This window comes from Odocoileus virginianus, chromosome 4 (genome assembly GCF_023699985.2).
Source record: "Odocoileus virginianus isolate 20LAN1187 ecotype Illinois chromosome 4, Ovbor_1.2, whole genome shotgun sequence".
NCBI lineage: Eukaryota > Metazoa > Chordata > Mammalia > Artiodactyla > Cervidae > Odocoileus > Odocoileus virginianus.
In genome coordinates, this window is record NC_069677.1 from 35,929,262 (window position 1) to 35,951,994 (window position 22,733).

General features: G+C 40.1%; 1 long non-coding RNA gene across 1 annotated transcript in view; it reads left to right on the forward strand.

Moving 5' to 3' along the window:
• The first annotated feature begins 449 nt into the window (after positions 1 to 449).
• Positions 450 to 22,733, forward strand: part of LOC139034658 (uncharacterized) — a 29,670-nt gene continuing 7,386 nt past the window's right edge. The window contains exon 1 of the long non-coding RNA XR_011487152.1: positions 450 to 3,103. This is a non-coding gene — a long non-coding RNA (uncharacterized lncRNA). The remainder of the gene's footprint in view (positions 3,104 to 22,733) is intronic.

The following is a 22,733-nucleotide window of genomic DNA, read 5'->3' on the forward strand; positions in this document are numbered from 1 at the left end:
ATTCCATGGACAGAGGAGCCTGGCGGGCTACAGTCCAAGGGGTTGCAAAGAGACATGACTAAGCAACTAACACTTTCTTCACTATGAAAGGTAAGGGGCTTCCCCAATGGCTTAGCGGGCAAAGAATCCACCTACAATGCAGGAGACACAGAAAATGCAGGTTTGATTCCTGGGTCTGGAAGATTCCCCTGGAGAAGGAAATGGCTACCCACTTCAGTATTCTTGCCTGTAAAAGCCCATGGGCAGAGGAGCCTGGCGGGCTACAGTCCAAAGTGTCACAAAGAGTCACATAAGCACATATAATAGGTAAATAAAAGGGCATGCTGTATTTAATCACAGAATAAGTTAAACTGAGCGTTTTTAAAATAGAGAGTTTAAAATCTTTATAAGTACCTAAGGGGCTTCCCAGGTGGCTCAGTGGTAAAAAAAAAAAAAAAAAAAAAAAAAAATCCACCTGCCTGGCGGGCTATAGTCCACGGAGTCACAAAGAGTCAGACACAACTGAGCACCCCACATGCACCTTGAGTAAATGACTGCATTTTCAAAGCAAAGCAAAACTAAAAAGCACTCACACCGATTCTTTGTTAAAGCATGTCTCTGCTCACCGAAGTGTTTTGTCTTTTTAAAAAAAAAAAACATGTTTTTACTCAAGGTAGATATTTGCCATCCATTTGGGAAAAGGCTGACAGAAAAACAGTGTTCTTCATTTTTGTACCATTTAGTAGAGCAGGAAGTGTAAGACCTTCATCTTTTGTTGTGCTTGCTGGCCAAACCCAGCAGCCAGCGCTGGGTGAATCCTTAGTTGGGAAGAACCTGCCTTTGAAAACAATAGTTAAGGCAGAGCTAGATAGCCTTTAAAAGTTAAAGCACATTTTCAATTCAAACAACATTCAGCAGTGACATTTTCATATTGAGGACATTATTTTAAACCTCAGTGTATCCATATGTTCACTCAATGAAAGTAATAGTGCTCACCCTACTGCCTGCCTCAAAGGACTATTTAAAGCTAAAGAAGAACATTTTTTTTTTAAAGTTATGAGTTTGTTGACCTGAAATAAGTAGGCAACCAAATATTTCTCCAGCAAAAAATGAGTTTATTTGGGATCAACAGGAATTGCAATTCATGGTCTGCAGCCAAGATGATCCACATGCAAGTCCCAACATGGCAGGGAAAGGAGAATGCTTTTACAGAGAGGAAACGGAAATTGGGAGGACTATGCAGTAAATACCCTGGAGAAGGGAAAGGCTATCCACTCCAGTATACTGGGTGAAGAATTCCATGGACTGTATGGTCCATGGGGTCACAAAGAGTCAGACACAAGTGAGCAACTTTGACTTTCATGCAGTAAACAAAGAGCTGGTGGCTTTTCCTTGTCTGAACTGTTGTGGGGAAGAAGAGCCTGCTTTCTCGTTGTGCTGTGCTCCGTTGTGTTCAACTCTTTGTGGCCCGCCAGGCTCTTCGTTGAGCTCTTTCAAATCCTGAAAGATGATGCAGGGAAAATGCTGCACTCAAAATGGAACAGCAAATTTGGAGAACTCATCAGTGGCCAGAGGACTGGAAAAGGTCAGTTTTCATTCCAATCCCTAAGAAAGGTAATCCCAAAGAATGCTCAAACTACCACCCAATTGCACTCATCTCACACACTAGTAAAGTAACGCTCAAAATTCTCCAAGCCAGGCTTCAACAATACGTGAACCGTGAACTTCCAGATGTTCAAGCTGGATTTAGAAAAGGCAGAGGAACCAGAGATCAAATTGCCAACATCCACTGGATCATCAAAAAAGCAACGGAGTTCCAGAAAAATATCTACTTCTGCTTTATTGACTATGCCAAAGCCTTTGACTGTGTGGATAACAACAAACTGTGGAAAACTCTTTTTTTTTTTTTAATTTGGAGGCTTTTTTTTTTTCATTTATTTTTATTATTTGGAGGCTAAGGAAAATTCTTAAAGAAATGAGAATACCGGACCACCTGGCCTGCCTCTTGAGAAATCTGTATGTAAGTCAAGAAGCAACAGTTAGAACTGGACATGGAACAACAGACTGGTTCCAAATAGGAAAAGGAGTACATCAAGGTGATATATCATCACCCTGCTTATTTAACTTCTATGCAGAGTACATCATTAGAAATGCTGGGCTGGATGAAGGACAAGCTGGAATCAAGATTGCCGGGAGAAATATCAATAACTTCAGATATGCAGATGATACCACCCTTATGGCAGAAAGTGAAGAAGAACTAAAGAGCCTCTTGATGAAAGTGAAAGAGGAGAGTGAAAAAGTTGGCTTAAAGCTCAACATTCAGAAAACTAAGATCATGGCATCTGGTCCCATCACTTCATGGCAAATAGATGGGGAAACATTGGAAACAGTGACAGATTTTATTTTGGGGGGCTCCAAAATCACTGCAGATGGTGACTGCAGCCATGAAATTAAAAGACACTTACTCCTTGAAAGAAATGTTATGACCAACCTAGACAGCATATTAAAAAGCAGAGACATTACTTTGCCAACAAAGGTCCATCTAGTCAAAGCTATGGTTTTTCCAGTAGTCATGTATGGATGTGAGAGTTGGATTATCAACAAAGCTGAGGACCAAAGTATTGATACTTTTGAACTGTGGTGTTGGAGAAGACTCTTGAGAGTCCCTTGGACTGCAAGGAGATCCAACCAGTCCATCCTAAAGGAAATCAGTCCTGAGTGTTCATTGGAAGGACTGATGCTGAAGCTGAAACTCCAATACTTTGGCCACTTGATGCGAAGAACTGACTCATTTGAACACAGACTGTGAGGTTGGGAAAGATTGAGGGCAGGAGGAGAAGGGGATGACAGAGGATGAGATGGTTGGATGGCATCACCGAGTCAATGGACATAAGTTTGAGTAACTCCAGGAGTTGGTGATGGACAGGAAGGCCTGGCATGCTGCAGCCCATGGAGTCACAAAGAGTTGGACATGACTGAGCAGCTGAACTGAACTGAACTGAGGCTCTTCTGTCCGTGGGATTCTTCGGGCAAGAATGCTGGACTGGGTTGCCATTTCCTCCTTCAGGGGGTCTTCCCAACCCGGAGATTGAACCTGCATCTTCTGTGTCTCCTGCATTGGCAGGTGAGTTCTTTACCTACTGAGCTGCTGAGAAGCTTCTGTTTTCTTGTTGGGCTCTATTGTTGCTACAGGGCAAAGAGCACCCTTGCTCTGGTCTCCCAACCCTATTTGATTAAGGTTTTTGGTTTTTCACTTTTTACAAGTTAAATTTTCGATATTATTAAGAGAATCTCTCTAGCTATATTGCTAATAAGATTATTGGCTTTCTGTTATTTTACTGATGCCAAGATGAATAAAAACAGGGGGCATCATGGGTAACTGCGTAGAATAATGATTAAAGATTATAAGACACTTAACTGATTACTTCCAGGGAGTAGTAACAACTTTGCTTCCCTCTGAAATTTTTGAATTTCTTATAATGACTATGTGTTATTTAATATTTAAAAAGTGTAAAGGAAAAGGTAATCTACTCTTAAATAAAATCTATACAGTATAGGGTATGCAAAATGGCTCCACATATCTATTTTTATCTCCTTTTAGTGGCGATTTAGTCCATCTCTTTGCAGGTAATCTCTTGTAAGAAACAGATGCTCATTTAGATTAGCTTAAGTAAGAGGGGAGGTCTGTTGTAAGGATACAACCAGAAATCTTCTGTACATCCAAGATAAAAAATGAAAGAAAGCCTGGTCTCAGGGAGTTTGGTACTGAAAATTCAAGAAGCCAGTCTTCTTCTGTCTCCTAGTGTATCTAACTCATGCTTCTTCCTTCTTGTCCTTCCAAATACCTAACTTCTCTCAGCAGATAGGCTTTCTTGGCTTGCTTTATGAATCCATCTTAAGTTTGTATGATCAAATTGACCATCAACTCTAAATAGGGTTAAAGCACCCACTACTGACTTTCTAAAATGTTTATGCTCCTTAAACCAGCCCGGTCAAGCATTAATCTGCATGCAAATCACCTGGAGATCTTGTTACAATGCAGGTCCTAATTCAGTAGGTCTACATGGGTGCTGAGACTCCAAAGATAATCCCCAAATGCTGCTGGTGGGCAGACCACACTTTGAGTAGCAAGGCCTACTGTAGCAAGTGCACATTTCTGTGAGAAAGATCTTATTGATGGCTAGCCAGCCAATGATATGGGTTGAATGTAATCATTTGGCCTGGGGTAACTACAAGACATGGCCACTTAGCATGAGCAATGGATGGAAGTAGAATCTTTGAGAAAGTGTGCAGATACCTCACAACAGACTCACTCTTATCTACATCTAAAGTTGCCACAGATGTGACCCAGCTATATACAATAAGAAAACCCTCTCTCCCTGTTCCCAGTGAGCAACCATCTAAATAAAACCAGGTCCAAAAGTAACTCTGATTTCCTCAGAGATCACAGTCTCCAGATGACGAACATTTTCCCTTCAGGTTTGCTGATCTCAATTCCAGTTGTGGTTTCTCACCATTTTGAACTGATGGGTGATTGTGCATGCGTGCTAAGTTGATTCAGTTGTGTCAGACTCTTTGTGACCCCATGGACTGTAGCCTGCCAGGCTCCTCTGTCCATGGGATTATCCAGGCAAGAACACTGTAGTGTATTGCCATGCCCTGCTCCAGGGGATCTTTCCAACCCAGGGATGGAACCTGTGCCTCTTATGTCTCCTGCATTGGCAGGTAGGTTCTTTACCACTATCGCCACTTGGGAAGCCCCAGTGGTGTGATCAGTGGTTCCCAAACTTGAGATTCTGATTCAGTGAATCCAGTGTGGGGCCTAGACATAGGGATTTTGAACAAGCTCCATGGGTCATTCTGATGCATCATTGCACCCCAGTCTGAGGCCACTGAGCTGAAAAAAAAGTCCTTTCTAGTGGAGTGGAGGATGAAGAAGTGGAGAATGGTGTTCCTAGCATTAAAATGCATATGTAAGAATATGCCCCTTTAGTGGTTTTCAAACTTTAGCATGTATTAGAATCCTTTGGGAGGCTTGTTAAAACATAGACTGCTGCACAGATTGTTGGCTCCCAAATCTTTGATTCACTAGGTCTGGGACTAAGACCACTAATTAATATTTTTACAAGGTCCTGGGTGATGCTGTTGCTGCTGATGCCACACATATTGGGAGGATCCCTGTATTATTATATGACACCACTACTGATGATCACTTACCTCACAAACAGGATTGGTGGAGTGTGTAAGCATTTATGGAATAACTTAGAGCTATTAAAAAGGGCTTATCAGGTGTCCCAGTGGTAAAGAATTGGCCTGCCTAGCAAGAGACACAAGAGATGTGAGTTTGATCCCTGGGTCAGGATCATCCCCTGGAGCAGGAAATGGCAATACACTCCAATATTCTTGCCTGGAAAATCCCATGGACAGAGGAGGCTGGTGGGCTACAGTCCATGGGGTTGCAAAAGAGGCAGACATGACAGAGACTAAACAACACAACAACCACATCTTATTTAATCTTCATTCAACTTGGGAAGTCATTTTAATTGTACTGATTTTGCAGGTAAATAACTGAGACTCTGAAAAGATATGTACTGACTAATGAATGGGGGATGCAACTGAAACCCAAGTCGTAAGACATACATCTCTGTGCTGGGCATTGTTATGTAATTATCTTTGTTTAAAAGCCAAATGCACTAGAAGGGTAAAGTATCAAGTTACTAATTCCAAAATACGTCAGCATAAGTGCAATGAGAATAGAACACCTTGAGAGAATACAGAAAAGAAAGGAAAGTATGTAATGAAAGTTGGCCTGGAAAAGAGAAAAATATTGTAAAAATAGAAGATGAAGGCCACCAACAAGCAGGAATCACTGCTTTATAACTTTACTTGGCCCTGTCCCTGTTGCCTACACAAGCTTCATTACTGCTGCCTCCAAGATTCACTTCCAGGATTGAATCTATAGCCACATCAGTTATAATTAAGCTGAATTAGATGTCTAGTTTTGCTGAAAGGGAGTAAGACACTAGGTTAAAATGATAAATAGTGTTCTGTCTGTCCTTGTGGTCAGCATTTGTTCTTTTCCCTGGGACTATAATGAATTTGTGCCCCCAAAAGAGCATAAAGTTCTATGTAGGTATTCAAGCTACTCTAATTTATCATCCATCTACAAACTATTTTCTGTTTTGCCTAAAGTATCAGTTCAGTTTCAGTTCAGTCGCTCAGTCATGTCCAACTCTTTGCAACCCCGTGAACCACAGCATGCCAGGCCTCCCTGTCCATCACCAACTCCCGGAGTTTACCCAAACTCATGTCTATTGAGTCAGTGATGCCATCCAACCATCTCATCCTCTGTCATCCCCTTCTCCTCCTGCCCTCAATCTTTCCCAGCATCACAGTCTGTCTTCAAATGAGTCAGCTCTTTACATCAGGTGGCCAAAGTATTGGAGTTTCTTCTTCAACAGCAGTCCTTCCAATGAACACCCAGGATTGATCTCCTTTAGGATGGACTGGTTGGATCTCCTTGCAGTCCAAGGGACTCTCAAGAGTCTTCTCCAACACCAGAGTTCTAAAGCATCAATTCTTCAGTGCTCAGCTTTCTTTATAGTCCAACTCTCACATCCATACCTGACTATTAGAAAAACCATAGCCTTGACTAGACAGATCTTTGTTGACAAAGTAATATCTCTGCTTTTTAATATGCTGTCTAGGTTGGTCATAACTTTCCTTCCAAGGAGTGTCTTTTAATTTCATGGCTGCAGTCACCATCTGCAGTGACTTTGGGGCCCAGAAAAATAAAGTCAGCCACTGTTTCCACTGTTTCCCCATCTATTTCCCATGAAGTGATGGGACCAGATGCCATGATCTTAGTTTTCTGAATGTTGAGCTTTAAGCCAACTTTTTCACTCTCCTCTTTCACTTTCATCAAGAGGCTCTTTAGTTCTTCACTTTCTGCCATAAGGGTGGTGTCATCTGCATATCTGAGGTTATTGATATTTCTCCTGGCAATCTTGATTCCAGCTTGTGCTTCTTCCAGCCCAGAGTTTCTCATTATGTACTCTGCATATAAGTTAAATAAGCAGGGTGACAATATACAGCCTTGACGTACTCCTTTTCCTATTTGGAACCAGTTCTAACTGTTGCTTCCTGACCTGCATACAGGTTTCTCAAGAGGCAGGTCAGGTGGTCTGGTATTCCCATCTCTTTCAGAATTTTCCACAGTTTATTGTGATCCACATAGTCAAAGGCTTTGGCATAGTCAATAAAGCAGAAATAGATGTTTTTCTGGAACTCTCTGGCTTTTTCGATGATCCAGTGGATGTTGGCAGTTTGATCTCTGGTTCCTCTGCCTTTTCTAAAACCGGCTTGAACATCTGGAAGTTCACAGTTCACATATTGCTGAAGCCTGGCTTGGAGAATTTTGAGCTAAAGTACCAAGTGCCCAATAATTACTTTTTGAACAATGCTATATAAATCCTGAGAGAAACACTAATAATAATAGATATGACGTATTGAATGCTTACATATGTGATAAGCATATTACAATATTTTCCCCTAACAGTGTACACTGTCTTGTCTATGTAATAGATAAGCAGTCCCAACCCATCATGATTTTTTTTTTTCAGTTTCCAAATCAGCATGACCTAAAAGGGAAAGAGTTCTGTAAACAAGGGGGAACACTTTGTTGTCCATCAATGGAGATGTGTCCTATTTCCTCTTTGGCTTACCTTGCCAAATCTGGTATATCAGACACCCAGTGAAGATTCAGGATGTATCAAATCAAAGCACATGATGGAGGAACATGGAGCATAGTAAGTATTAATATCACAATCTGGTTTGATTTTTAAGACATTACCAAAAGTTTTGGATACACTTTGATGATTTTAAAAGAACACTGGACACATCTTAAAAAACACTACATTCAAGCTACTCTAATTTATCTTCTTTGTACAAGTTCTAAAGTACCAAGTACCCAGCGATTACTTTTTAGAACAATGCGATACAAATCCAGAAATGGCAACCCACTCCAGTATTCTTGCCTGGAGAATCCCATGGACAGAGGAGCCTGGTAGACCCTAGTCCATGGGGTCGCAAAGAGTCCGACATGACTGAGCGACTTCACTATCACTATCACTATATAAATCCTGAGGGAAACACTGATAATAATAGATATGATGTATTGAATGCTTATATATGTACTAAGCATATTGCAATAACTTTCCCTAACAATCTGCAGTGTTTTGTGCTTTGGAGATGAGGGAATTGAGAGGTTAATTAGCTTATCCAAGATCACATAGCTGGAAAGTGGCTGAGATAAGGGATTTGAATCCAGATCAATTTAACCCAAAAGTCTGTGCTCTGTGCTCTTTCATCATATCACTCCAACCCAAAGAAGGTAAATTTCTGATCCTGACTTTGAAGTCCTAAAAGCTGCATTGATTGTTTTGGGCAGTGGAAGGATATCCTATTAAAAAAACTAGTGATGGTTAATTTTGTGTGTCAAGTTGACCAGACCAGGAAGTCCAGATATTTTGTCCAACAGTATTCTGAGTGTTTGTAAGGGTGTTTTGGGATGAGATTAACATCTGACTTGGTAGACTGAGTAAAGTAGATTGCCCTCCCTAATGTGGGTGAAAGTGAACATTGCTTAGTCATGTTTGACTCTTTGCCACCCCATGGACTATACAGTCCATGGAATTCTCCAGGCCAGGATACTGGAGTGGATAGCCTTTCCCTTCTCCAGGGGATCTTCCCAACCCAGGGATAGGACCCAGGTCTCCCTCATTGCAGGTGGATTCTTTACCTGCTGATCTACCAGGGAAGCCCCCAATGTGGGTAGCCTCATCCAAACAACTAAGACTCAACTAGAGCAAAAAGGCTGACTGCCTGTGAATAGAAAGGGATTTCCTTCTGCCTGACTGTCTTTGAGCTGGGACATTGGTCTTCTCTGCTTTTGAACTTGGACTTGAACTGGAACTTACTCCATTTTCTTTCCTGGTTCTCAGGCCTTTGAAATTGAACTAGAATTATACCACCAACTCTCCTGTTTGTAGACTGCAGACTAGAGATCACGGGAGGCTCAGCATCTGTCATGAGCCCATTCCTTATATAAATATCTGAAAATATATGTATATACATATAAACATGTATATACATATATTACCCTCACATAAATATCTGAATATATACAAGTATATGCAGATATTATTTATTCAGTTACCCTTGAACAATTTGAATTATGCAGATCCACTTATAAATATGTGGACTTTTTTTCCAGTAAATATAGTGCCTGTATTTTCATTTTATAGATCTTTATATTAAAAAAGCATAGGGAAAAGTTTGTGTTACATTAAAGATCACAATATGCAGAATCAGCAGAACTAGGGTTTTAGTCCTGATTTTATTTGAACTGTTTCAGCTTCCTGTCCTTGGGTGAGTCATTAATCAATTCTTTTTTTTTTGAGGAAGAGATAGCAGTGCACAGATTTTGACTATAAGGGATCAGAGGGTGGGGGTTGGCATTCCTTAGTCTCCCACTTGTTCAAGGGTCAACTACATATATTTGTTTGTGTGTCTATATGTATGTTTGAATATATATTTCCTACTTCTTATTGGTTTTATTTCTTGGGAGGACTCAGACTAATACATAACTCTTCTCAGCAAGTGTTCTAAGATCAGCCAATCTGTTATTTATTTCATCTGGTCTTCAGCTGTTGTTTATGTTTTATCTGGTATACCTCCAAACCTCTGACGCACTCATCTCTAACATTCTGGAAATTCCCACTGTACTTCCCTGATGGCAAAATTCACATCCACTTACCTTTGATGTTACTGAGAATTTCAGAAGATAAAAATGACTTATCATCCAAAAAGAGCTAAGGCCTTTTGTCTTTTAAACTTTTAAACATAAAATTTATTTTTTAAAAGCTCAAGTTCTTTGGTTCAAAGTAGAAAGCTATTTTATATTGTAATTTGCATACTTAGTTCAACACTCTTAATAGATAAAATATATTGTATAAATTATCTCAAGTCATACGAAACTCATCTTTAGGTCAGAAAAGGGGACATTAAAAAATTGAAGTGCATAAAAATCAAAACGGATAATTCACCCAATTTCTAAGACCACATTTTACATTAGATAGTATAATCAACTATGCCACACCTAAGAGAGTTTTCCTCCCAGTCTCCTTAACTATATGGAGAAGTCTGTGAAACAAACCAGTTGAATAGGATGTTACTGTGGGCAGGAACATTGTGACCCACCTGGGGAAAGGTCGTCTGCCTACTTGCCACCAGTGAGCTCTGGCTTGGCTCTCTGAACCGTTTTGACATTCAGGGGACTTTCTGTGACGGCCTTATCTCTGTGGCCTGTAGGAATAATTATGCCTGCAAAGAGGAGCAAATTAGTTTCCAGTATATTAATGAGATCAGACCCAAGGACAACTGAGCAAGAATCCTGTTTTTCAAATCTCAAAAAATTTTTCATGAGTGAAATGCAAGTAGAATCTGCAAGTCACAGGCTGCATTCAAGTATCCCAACCAAGGAAGGTATTACTGTGTGTTATGATGTATGCCCTCAAGCTCGTTTCATAAATATATATGAAAAACATGTATCTGTTTAGCTGTTACATCATTAACTCATTCATTTATTCAATACACACCCATTAGGCATCTTTCATTTTTAACCATTATGCTGGGTACTATAAGAGATTTTAAGATAAATAATAGAAGCATAGGGGGAAGATGATTGCCCCAAATAATTGAAATGCAAAACAGCTTTATAAGTACAAGTAAGAGGGAGAACAAACAGTTATCAGGATTCAAAACAGGCTAAAACTTAAAGAGAGTACTACATGAAGTAAATTAGGAAATACTTTATGAAGGATGAAGAATATGATTTTAGTGTTGAAGGTTGGCAGGAAAAGGGCCCTATGAGTACATATGCGTAAGTGGAAAAGTTTTAACTGACCAGCACAGTTTGAATGATGAGAAGAGCATGGGTGACTGAAACAGGGTGACGGACCCAACTCATATCAATGGAGAAACCAGAGAAGCATGTAGAAATTAAAGATTAAACTTAACCAGAAATTGCCCTGTGCATACCATGGCCAGTGTGACATGGTGGAGCAGGTACTGCCAGGTCTGTGAGTCAGAAAACTTTAGCTCTACTCTGGTCTCTCCTTGTCTTCTGGGGGCTTTTTTTCACCAATCTGGGTCTCAGTGTTGATATGTCTGAGATAGGAGTACTGCTCTGCCTACTTCAGAGTCTTTATGAGGATTAAACAATGCAGATGATTACTGGTGTCCTGTGTAGACTGAAAGATCAGTTGGTTAGCACCATGCTATTCATTTTTTGAGAGTTTAGAACACTAATTCATTTTTAATGTAAAACCATCCCTCCTTAAACAATGTGACTCCTCGAGGTAGAACAAAACCAATTTAATCATATATCATAGTAATGATGATAAAATTTACTTTGATTTATTTATAACCCTCTTGATATGGATACTATTTTCACCCCTTATTGTTCTTGCTGTTCAGTTATTCAGTCTGACTCTTTGTGACCCCATGGACTGCAGCACACCAGCCTTCCCTGTCCTTCACTATCTGAGTTTACTCAAACTCATGTCCATTGGGGCTTCCCCGGTGGCTCAGTTGGTAAAGAATCTGCCTGCCAATACAGGAGGCACAAGAGATGTGGATTTGATCCCTGAGTTGGGAAGATTCCCTGGAAAAGGAAATGGCAACCCACTCCAATATTCTTGCCTGGAAAATTCCATGAACAGAGTAGCCTGGCTGGCTACAGTCCATTGAGTCAGTGATGCCATCTGAACATCTCATCATCTGTCATCCCCTTTTCTTCTTGCCCTCAATCTTTCCCAGCATCAGGGTCTTTTCCAATAAGTCAGCTCTTCGCATCAGATGGCCAAAGTATTGGAGTTTCAGCTTCAGCATTGGTCCTTCCAATGAATATTGAGGGTTAATTTCCTTTAAGATTGACTGGATTGATCTCCTTGTAGTCCAAGGGACTCTCAAGAGTCTTCTCCAGTGCCGTAGTTCGAAAGCATTGGTCCTTCAGTGCTCAGTTTCTTTATAGTCCAACTGTCACATCCATTCATGGCTACTGGAAAAACCATAGCTTTGACTATACAGACTTGTGTTGGCAAAGTGATGTATCTGCTTTTTCATATTCTGTCTAGGTTTGTCATAGCTTTTCTTCCAAGGAACAAGCATCTTTTATTTTCATGGCCTCCGTCACTGTCTGTCGTGAATTTGGAGCCCAAGAAAATGAAATCTGTCACTGTTTCCACTTTTTCCCCATCTGTTTGCCATGAGGTGATGGAACCAGATCTTAGTTTTTTGAGTATTGAGTTTAAGCCAGACTTTTCCCTCTCTCTTACCTTCATCAAGAGGCTGTTTAGTTTCTCTTCTCTTTCTGCCATTAGGGTGGTGTCATCTGCATATATAAGGTTGTTGATATTTCTCCCAGCAATCTTAATTCTAGTTTGTGCTTCATCCAATCTGGCATTTCGCCTGATGTACTCTGCATATAAGTTAAATAAGCAGGGTGACAATATATAGTCTTATATTCCTTTCCCAATTTTGAACGAGTGGGTTGTTCCATGTCCAGTTCTAACTGTTGCTTCTTGTCCTGCATACAGGTTTCTCAGAAGGCAGGTCAGGTGGTCTGGTATTCCCATCTCTTTAAGAATTTTCTATAGTTTGTTGTGATCCACACAGTCAAAGGCTTTAGTGTAGTCAATGAAGCAGAAGTAGATATTTTCCTAAAACTCTCTTGCTTTTTCTATGTTGGCAATTTTGGCAATTTGATCTCTGGTTCCTCTTCCTTTTCTAAATCCAGCTTGAAAATCTGGAGTTTCTTAGCTCATGTACTGTTGAAAACTCGCTTGGAGAATTTTGAGCATTACTTTGCTAGCGTGTGAAATGAGTGCAATTGGGCGGTAGTTTTAACATTCTTTGGCATTGCCTTTCTTTAGGATTGGAAGAAAAACACCTTTTCCAGTCTTGTGGCTACTGCTGAGTTTTCCCAATTTCCTGGAATGTTGAGTGCAGCACTTTAATAGAACCATCTTTTAGGATTTGAAATAGCTCATCACCTCCACTAGCTTTGTTCATAATAATGCTTCCTAAGGCCACTTGACTTTGCACTCCAGGATGTCTGGCTCTAGCTGAGTAATCACACCATTTTAGTTATCCAGGTCATTAAGACCTTTTTTGTACAGTTCTTCTGTGTATTCTTGCCACCTCTTCTTAATCGCTTTTGCTTCTGTTAGGTCCTCGCTGTTTCTGTCCTTTATTGTGCCCATTTTTGCATGAAATGTTCCCTTGGTATCTCCAATTTTCTTGAAGAGATCTCTAGTTTTTCCCATTCTATTATCATCCCTTATTCAGAGGAAACTGAAAATTAAAGGGAGTAAATCACTTGCCTACTAGAAATGGACTATAAAAAGGCATAGTTGAGTTTATAAACTCAACCAATCAGTCAGAGTCCATAGCAGGCTACACTGCTTTCATGTAAAGCAAGAAAGACATAAGCTTGCATATGATTTTAAAGAAAAATCATATTCCTTTAGTGACTGTTGTCCAAAAAAGTATTAGCCCAAAGTGACCTAATAGTCAGTTCTCTCCTTTATTAAAAAAAAAGAACACAAAAGGAACCATCTTTAATGTTAATATAACTCACTGAATTGAAATTAAATGAGATACTACTTTAGTTAACATTTTAGCAGATACTTTAAGTTATTTGCATATGATTTTTCCAATTATAAATTGAGATGCTCATCATAGAAAATTGAGAGAATATTGAAAAGTATGAAGAGGACCATAAAAATAACATACAATCCCTGTATTAACATTTTTTTTTTTTTTTTGGCTGTTTGACACAGCATGTGAGATTTTAGTACCCTGACCAGGGATTGAACTTGTACTCTCCCCACCAAAAGCGTTGGAAAATCCTAACCATTGGGCAGCCAGGGAATTAATTCCCTAACATTTTGTTAAATGTCATTTCAGTTTTTTTAATTTAAGGATAATATTTTTAGGTTTTCTGTCCCTAGTGAAATATAGCGATTTTGTTCATTGAAAATGTTTGCATCTGAAGGTATAGGTTTCTCAGCAACACAATTTTCACTCACCGCTAGCTTTTTCCTTTAATATATATAATTATATATATATATATATATATAAAATATAACATGTATAATAACATATATGTTACATGCATGCACGCTAAATCACTTCAGTTGTGTCCTACTCTTTGCGATACTATGGACTGTAACCTGCCAGGGTCCTCTGTCCATGGGATTCTCCAGGCAAGAATACTGGAGAGGGATGCTGCTGGATGTCTAACTTACTTACAAAGTATTCACATCTTGAGAGTTCAACTCTGTTAATTTTTACATACACCATGTAACCACCACCATGTCAAGTATAAAACACTCTAGGAGGCTCACTGTGTCACCTCCCTGTAAACACTGCCCCCCACCCCAGGGTAACTATTGTTCTCATCTCTCAAACAACCTTCCAAGCTTGGCTTAAATGACTCTCCTTGATCCACCAATCAAAATTTTTATAGTCTGTCTCTTATCGATTGTGTGGGGTATATCCCACAGTGCAAAGAATGTAGGTGACACAATGAAATTGCAATTCTTGCAAAATGTGCAGAATTCTATGACTTGATAAAAGTGATGTTAGAGAACTGTTGCAATCTCATGTATATTTATGTATCAAAAGACTAGATAGGGCTTCTCTGGTGGCTCAGTGGTAAAGAATCCACCTGCCAATGCAGGAGACATGGGTTTGATCCCTGGTCCAGGGAGATTCCACATGCCACTGAACAACTAAGCCTGTGAACCACAACTATTGAGCCTGTGCTCTAGAGCCCAGGAGTCCCAACTACTGAGTCCATGAGCTGCAATTAATGAAGCCCACACTCTAGAGCCCATGCTCCGCAACAAGAGAAGCCACCTCAATGAGAAGCCTGCACCGCAGCTAAAGAGTAGCCCCTGCTCAGTTCAGCTAGAGAAAAGCCCTTGCAGCTACAAAGACCCAGCAAGCCAAAAATAAATAAATATATTTTCTAAAAAAGACTAGGTAAAAATTGGGGCTTTCCCAGAGGCTCAGATGGTAAAGAATCTTCCTGAAATGCAGGAGACCTGGGTTCAATCCCTGGATTGGGCAGATCCCCTGAAGAAGGGAATGGCAACCCACTCCAGTATTCTTGCCTGGCAATCCCATGGACAGAGGAGCCTGGCGGGCTATAGTCAAACACGACTTTGCCAGTGTGTACTGATAGGTAAAAATTGAAAAATAAAATAAGAGAAAATGGGTAAGGATGATGACACAATAAATGATTCCAAAAGGTACTGGCCTAAATACCAAAGAATTTAAAAAATCTCTTTGGAAGATTGATTAAAACCATTGGTTTTTAAAAATCTTGATTTTTAAATTATTTGGAAAAATGATCCCCTTTGATAGTGTTACACAGGGTAACATGAACTAAAGGATATTGCATTGTGCCATTCTACAATTTTGTCCAAGAAAATGTGTCCTCTCTCTATGCCACCTCAGGCCCCTAACATTCTTTGGGCTAAGAATTAGCACATTGTTGCAAATAATCATATACTCTGTTGACTTTAAGATAGTTATTTTTATTATGTACTTTGAAATTTGCTCCTTATTATGAGGATTAATTCAGTTTGATCCTTTATGCTACCTTTTATCCTTAGATGAAGAGTGTTTCTTGTGACTCTGCTCTCTGTGAAGAAGTTTAGAGGAGATATAATTAATTTATCGAATCTGCACTGTCCTCACTTCATCGATAACACAGTAGACGCATAGAGCACATAGTGATCTGGAAGGGCCCCAGTAATAGTGCGTGTATCTATGTGTGTCTGACTCTAGAATCTAGTCTCTTTAAACCCAAATTCTTCCCAGGACCTCAAAAGTGAGGCAGCCAGAAACCCAGGGTGATTCTTTTTCCCTTCCACTCCTCAGTCCTTTGAGTAAGAAAGTGTATCTGTATTCTTATTGTTATCACAGATACTAATGCTTCAATGACTGCAAGGGCAAAATACCTCCACATGCATCTCTTTACTACCTTCAGGGATGAAGGAGTGTTTTGGGCCTAGAAAAGAGAACAGTCTCAAAGGCCCCTTGCTGAATCATCTAACTTTGGAGAAAACAAAACAGAATTTTAGTTCCACCCTGATACTCCAGGCTGGTTGCATCTATCTGGGACTTATCACCCCCTGACCGGAAACCTACCACCCCCTACACCCGCCCGGAAGACTTATCACCCCCTGCCCAACTACAAATGTCATCTCAACAAAAGAATACTCAAAATATCCCACCTGATTAACGCTTCCCTTATCGCTTCCATAAACCTCCCTGTAAGTATGAAGCCTCCCTGATCCCTCTTGGCGCTCAGCCTGGTCATCAGGCTGACTGTCGCCCCTCCTTGCCTGAATAAAGGTAACCTACTTCTGTTGAGGTGGTCGTCTTTCCTTTTCTGCCTCGCCAGAACTATACCCTACAAGGGAGGCGGAGGAGAAACAGGTAAGGAGGACTCTCAGACTCAGGAAACTGAATGACTCACCCGAGGAACCCTAGCTCACAAGCAGCAGTGCTGTAACTGGAGCGAACCCCTTTAGACTTAGGAAAGGGCAGTGTCCTTTTCTCTTTACAGCTGTCTCCAAGGATGAAAAGAGGTGGGGGAAGTTAGAAGTTTATTGACCATGTTAACATCTAAGTAATGTCTCCACTGAATACACGGCCTTCTATTGTGACATTTTTTTGAAGTCTCCCTCCTAGAGGGGTACACACCATCCCTGCGAGAGGGAGATATCAAGGTCACATTTCTGCTTCCCCTCTACCCCCCAGGCTCAAGAAGCTTCTAGCATTTGAATTCTTTTTTTTTTATTTTATTTTTTTTATTTTTTTTTAGCATTTGAATTCTGTATCAGAAAGAAAACCAGTAAAAGGACCTCTCAAAGTTCCTGTCCCACCCAGTGTACTATCCTGGGGAGTCGACAGAGGGCATAGATGAGTTGTTTTATTTCAAATAGCTTTGTCAGTTTCACTTTCTATTTCTTAACTTAAGTTCTCAATTTCCACTCTTGTCAAGGGAAGGCTGAAGACCACAGAAGCATACACCAGGATTTATAAACCCTGTTTAGCCCTTATTTCTCATAGAACTCTAGGCTCTACAGACCTGTAAGATTTACTCTAATAAGCCTGATCAGTGCACTCTTCCTCCACCTCTGAATATATCTCATAACAACACAAAAAAGCAACTGGGTCAAATTTGGTGCCCTCAAATTGCAGGGCGGGGCAAAATCACAAACCAACAGTTTCGCACTGCAGCCTGTGAGAGGAAGCAGTAACTTGAAATAAAAGCAAACTACCTGAAAATTCTAAGTACACATTCTGAGCTCATCTACTTGTAAAGCTAGTGTTTAAAAGTTATTATTCCTTTTCCCTTCTCTGTCATGTTTATCAGGATTTCCTCTCCATCCAGGGAAAGATTTTTTTTTCTTTTTTAGATTATTAAAGCTTTTGTTCAGTTTTTTTTTTTTTTAAGTTGAAAAGAAATGTGCAGTCTCATAAAATCTTGGACTCAATTCAAAACTTATCTAAGAACTCCGCCCTGTCCTTGGCAAATTCCAGATTAACTTTCCATCAGTAGCCCACTAGATCCTCTGTCCATGGACTCCTCCAGGCAAGAACACTGGAGTGTGGGTAGCTATTTCCCTTTCCAGGGGATCTTCCCAACCCAGGGATCAAACCAGGGTCTTCTGCACTGCAGGTAGATTACCCTCTGCGTCACCAGGGAAACAGTTAATTAGTTAAGCAGTGTGTTAGCCACTGAGGGAGCAGTTTCTAGATGACTGTACCAGCTTAGCTGAATTCATGGCCCACGTGTTCTCTTTACCTGAGGAATAAAGTGTAAAGGGAAAATACTGTTCTCATCTAAGAGAACCATAAGATAGACAAGCTATTCCTACAGCTCTCAGGATACATACATGTAAACTATATATATATAGTTTATATATATATATATACAGTTTATATAGTTTATATATATATATATTCATTTACTATATACATGAATATATACCCTATGCAATATCTATCTATCTATATCTTGATAACTAATTGTTAAAGTAGTAATATTTATTTATCTCTGGAGAACTCAAAGTATAATTACTGCTCTTATTTTCCTGTCTGCATTGTCTTCGGGAGGGAGGGGAGGCAGGACCAAGAGAGGGAAGGAGGGAGGAGAAATCAAAACTGAGGTTTCTTAGAAATCACTCAGGGAATTTGGCTGAGTTTGAATGGACAGGATCACCTGCCTGTTAGACTGACTCTTGAGGGAAAACTTCCAACACACAGACTCATAGGCCTTGATTGCCTTACGTGACTTAGTGTGGATTTGTCTGGGTTGAATTCTAGAATTTTCAGAATTTTAAGGAGAAACAATAAGTTATTTCTTGGTCCTTGCTGTGTTGATAACAAAATCAGCATGCCAGTCACATCCTCAGGGACATGGGGAGAGAGTTTTCTCAGGACTCTGAACTTCTGCTTCTCCCTCAGTGCACATCAGCATACACACATTATATAGCTGAGAACTGTGTCCCCATGGGACCTAGATTTGCTGGGCCCAAAAGGGAACCAACCTATCTCTGGCCTCTGGACCTCTGCCCATCTTTCTACCAGGCATCTTCACCTAGGAAAGGCAAAAGTTTTAAGGAAAGTTATTTGGTAGAGATTCCAGTGCTAAAGAAAATCCACTGGGATATTTTGGACTGAAGCCTACTTTCCTTTCATACCATTGTGTGGCAGGAAGTTCATGAGTGACTGAGAAGCCTTACCAAAGGTGAATGAGAGAGAGGCAGCTAGACCTAGGAAAGAAATTGATTAATCCTTCTCTCATTCTACCCCAGCAAGTGCAAAACAAAAAGAAACAAACAAACAAAACCAAATCCTTTTAACTGAATGCTTTGCCTGTCAAGATTTAGCTTATCCTGGGGTTTCCGTGGTGGTCTAGTGGTTAAGAACCTGCCTGCCAATTCAGGGGACATGGGTTTGTTCCCTGGTCAGGTAAGATCCCACATTCTGCAGAGCAACGAAGCCTATGTGTCACAACTGCTGAGCCTGGGTGCTGCAACTACTGAAGCTCACACGCCTGGAGCCCGTGCTCCACAACAAGAGAAGCCCCCACAATGAGACGTCTGCACACAACTAGAGAGTAGCCCCTGCTCACTGCAGCCAGAGGAGAGCCCAAGCAACATCAAAGACCCAGCACAGCCAATATACAAATAAAATTGTTTTAAAAAAGAAAGAAAAGAGGAAATGACTTAAAAGAGGTTTACCTTATCCTGCTTCATGAAAGAAAAAAAAAAGTCACAATAATAAGGAATTAACTTTGGGCAGAAGCTGATGTTCTTAAACCCCAAGGGTCTTTCCAAAGAGTTATTATTTCCAAGAAAAAAAATGCATTGGAGAAAATAAATATCCATACTTATATATTTAATTTGTAAAGATGAGGAATGTTTTCCTCTTTTCTTTAGAAAATGGCCCTACTGATTCTTAATAATGTTTTCATCTTATAGTAAACACATTAAAGAGATATATTCCTTATGTTCAGACCTTTTCCCGTGTTTTCTCTTTTCTCTCTTCTTCCTTTTTCTGTTCTCCTTTTCTGATCTCTAATCTCTCTGATTTTCTTTGGTTTTTGAAGATAGAATCAGGAAAAGAAAAGAAGGAAAAAAATTAGGTGTAAGATTTACAAATGTATTTTTATCAGAGTAAACAAATAAGGAAAGAGATGAACCTAAGTGTACCTAGGTTAGCTGGCAAAATTTACCTTAAGTATTCTCAGTTTAGTCTGAGAAGGATCAGTGTACTATAGATCCAGATCCCAGAAGTAAATAAACACCTGTAACACTATCTCATGAATTCACTCACACTTCTTTTGAATTTAAATAAAATAAGGTGCTTTCATGAGATGGCTTTTCCTTGCGCATGTCTGGGTGTTTGGGTGGAAGAGTGACTGTAGGGATCTGTTTGAATGTGTGCTTATTTCTTCAGTTCTGATTTCCCAGAATTAGCCCATTTAGAAGTAAGTTTCTTTTTACTTAGCTTTTCACTTTTACTTTCTTTTACCTCAGATGACCTAAAGAGGCCTTTGGTTTCTTGGGAAATAAACTTGCAGTTTCTCTTCTGTTAGCCTTTGTTGATTCACATCTGTTTAGGAAAAGAAAATGCCAGCCCACTCCAGTATTCTTGCCTGGAGAATCCTGTGGATGGAGGAGCCTGCTGGGCTGCTGTCCATAGGGTAGCACAGAGTTGGACACGACTGAGGTGACTTAGCATGCATGCATGCATTGGAGAAGGAAATGGCAACCCACTCCAGTGTTCTTGCCTGGAGAATCCCAGGGATGGAGGAGCCTGGTGGGCTGCCGCCTATGGGGTCGCACGGAGTCGGACATGACTGAAGCGACTTAGCAGCAGCAGCAGTTCCACAGATCTTGATGACTTATGGTTCTGGAGTCAAAAGCAAAATCTGGGGGGTTTCTGTCATAGAGCAACAGGTTCTAGAGCTCCATCCATTCTGTAAGTTTTCAGCATTAAACTTGGCAGTGGAAAACTATAGCCTGGGTTGGAGAATACTGGTTCATCTCTTCCCCTTACACCATGTTCTGCATCATGGAATGGTTTCTACAGCGGGGGTAATTGTCATCTCTGTCAATAAAAAGAGCCCCAAAAGGCTGTGTTAGTGGCTGAGGAATCAGACTCCTCCAGGTCTCAAACTTATATCCAACTCCTTTCCCTTTTCTTTGCTTCCTCTGACTTTAGTTTAGTACAAAGAATCCAGCTTTTTAACTCTGCAAAGCTCAAGTCTGTCTGTCATTCAACCATATTGGATATATAGTCATAGCAAAATGATTCTTAGATAAGCTGTATTTCCTCCTTCTCTGCCTTTTAGACAGGCCACACTTGGTAGAAGCTTCTCACTTATATGATTTTACTTAAGTTTCCAGGTCATAGTCAACATACCCTAACATCCTGATATTGTCCCATCAAGCCACCCTGCCCCAAAATCAAGGCTTAGTACCAGGTTGTGTGCTATGATTTTATTTAAAAAAAAAAAACAACAGTTAGGGAGAAAATATTTTCAAAAGGTATCTGGTAAAAGACTGTTATCCAAATTTTGCAAAGAATTCTTAAAACTCAACATAAGAAGACAAACAACTTGTTTGGGAAATGGGCAAAAGATCTGAACAGAAAACTCACCAAAGATACACAGATTGCAAATAAGCATATGAAAAGATGTTTAACATCACATGTCATTAGGAAATTGAAATTTTAAAATAACAAAGAGATACCACCACACACTTTGAATGGCAAAACCCAAAATACTGAAAGCACCACATGTTGAGGAGGATGTGTAGCAAGAGGAACTCTCGTTCATTGCTGGAGGGAATGCAAAATGGTACAGCCACTTTGGAAGTCAGCTTGGCAATTCCTTACAAAGCTAAATGTACTCTTACTATATGATACAGCAGTCCCACTTCTTGTTTATTTACCCAAGTGAATTGAAAATGTTATGTCCACAAAAATCCTTTACATGAATGTTCGTAGCAACTTTATTTATAATTACCAAAAGTTGAAAGCCACCACAATGTCCTTCAGTAGGTGAATGAATAAATAACCTGGTACATTCAGACAATGTAATATTATTCCGCTCTAAAAGGAATTAAATATCGAACCATGAAAAGACATAGAGGAAACTTAAATGCATAATAGTAAGTGAAAGAAGCCAATCTGAAAAGGCTACATACTGTATGATTCCAAATATCATGACGTTCTGGAAGAAGAAAAGCTGTGGAGACCGTAAAAAGTTCATTCAGCGGTTGCCAGGAGTTAGAGAGGAGGGAGGGATGAAGAGAAAGAGCACAGAGGATTTTTAGGGCCGTGAAAGCACTTTGTCTGGTGCTATATTGGTGGGCACACACCATTACTCATTTGTCAAAACCCACATGATGTCCAACACCAAGAGTTACGTATACCCTAATGTAAGCTATGGACTTTGGGTGATAAGGATGTGTCAGTGTAGGTTAATCAGTTGTAGCAAGTATACTACTTTGGTGTGGGATATTGATAGCGGTGGAATTTGTGCATGTATGACAGTAGGGGGTATATGGGAATTCTCTCCACTTTCTTTTTTTTTTTTTTTTTTGGTCTTGCCACGTGGCATGTGGATCTTAGTTCCCCAATCAGGGTTCAAATCTGTGTCCCCTACATTGGAAGTGCAGAGTTTTAACCACTGGACCACCAGGGAAATCCTTCACTCCATTCTCTGCTAGATTTTGTTCTTAATCTATAAATGCTTAAAGTATTTTTTTTAAAAAGGTGACCATTTTAAAATGCCAGATGCCTTGCTATCACCTATCAAGAATTGTGCTAAGTCACTACAGTCCTATCTGACTCTTTGCAACCCTATGGACTATAGCCCATTAGGCTCATCTGTCCCTGGGATTCTCCAGGCAAGAATACTGGAGTGGGTTGCTGAGCCCTTCTCCAGGGGATCTTCCAGACTCAGGGATTAAACCTGGGTCTCTTAGGTCTCCTACAGTGGCAAGCGGGTTCCTTACCGCTAGCACCACCTGGGCCACCTGATATCAAGAATCATCTCTTCTCAATACTTTTGTGAATATGAAACCCAGTCACAA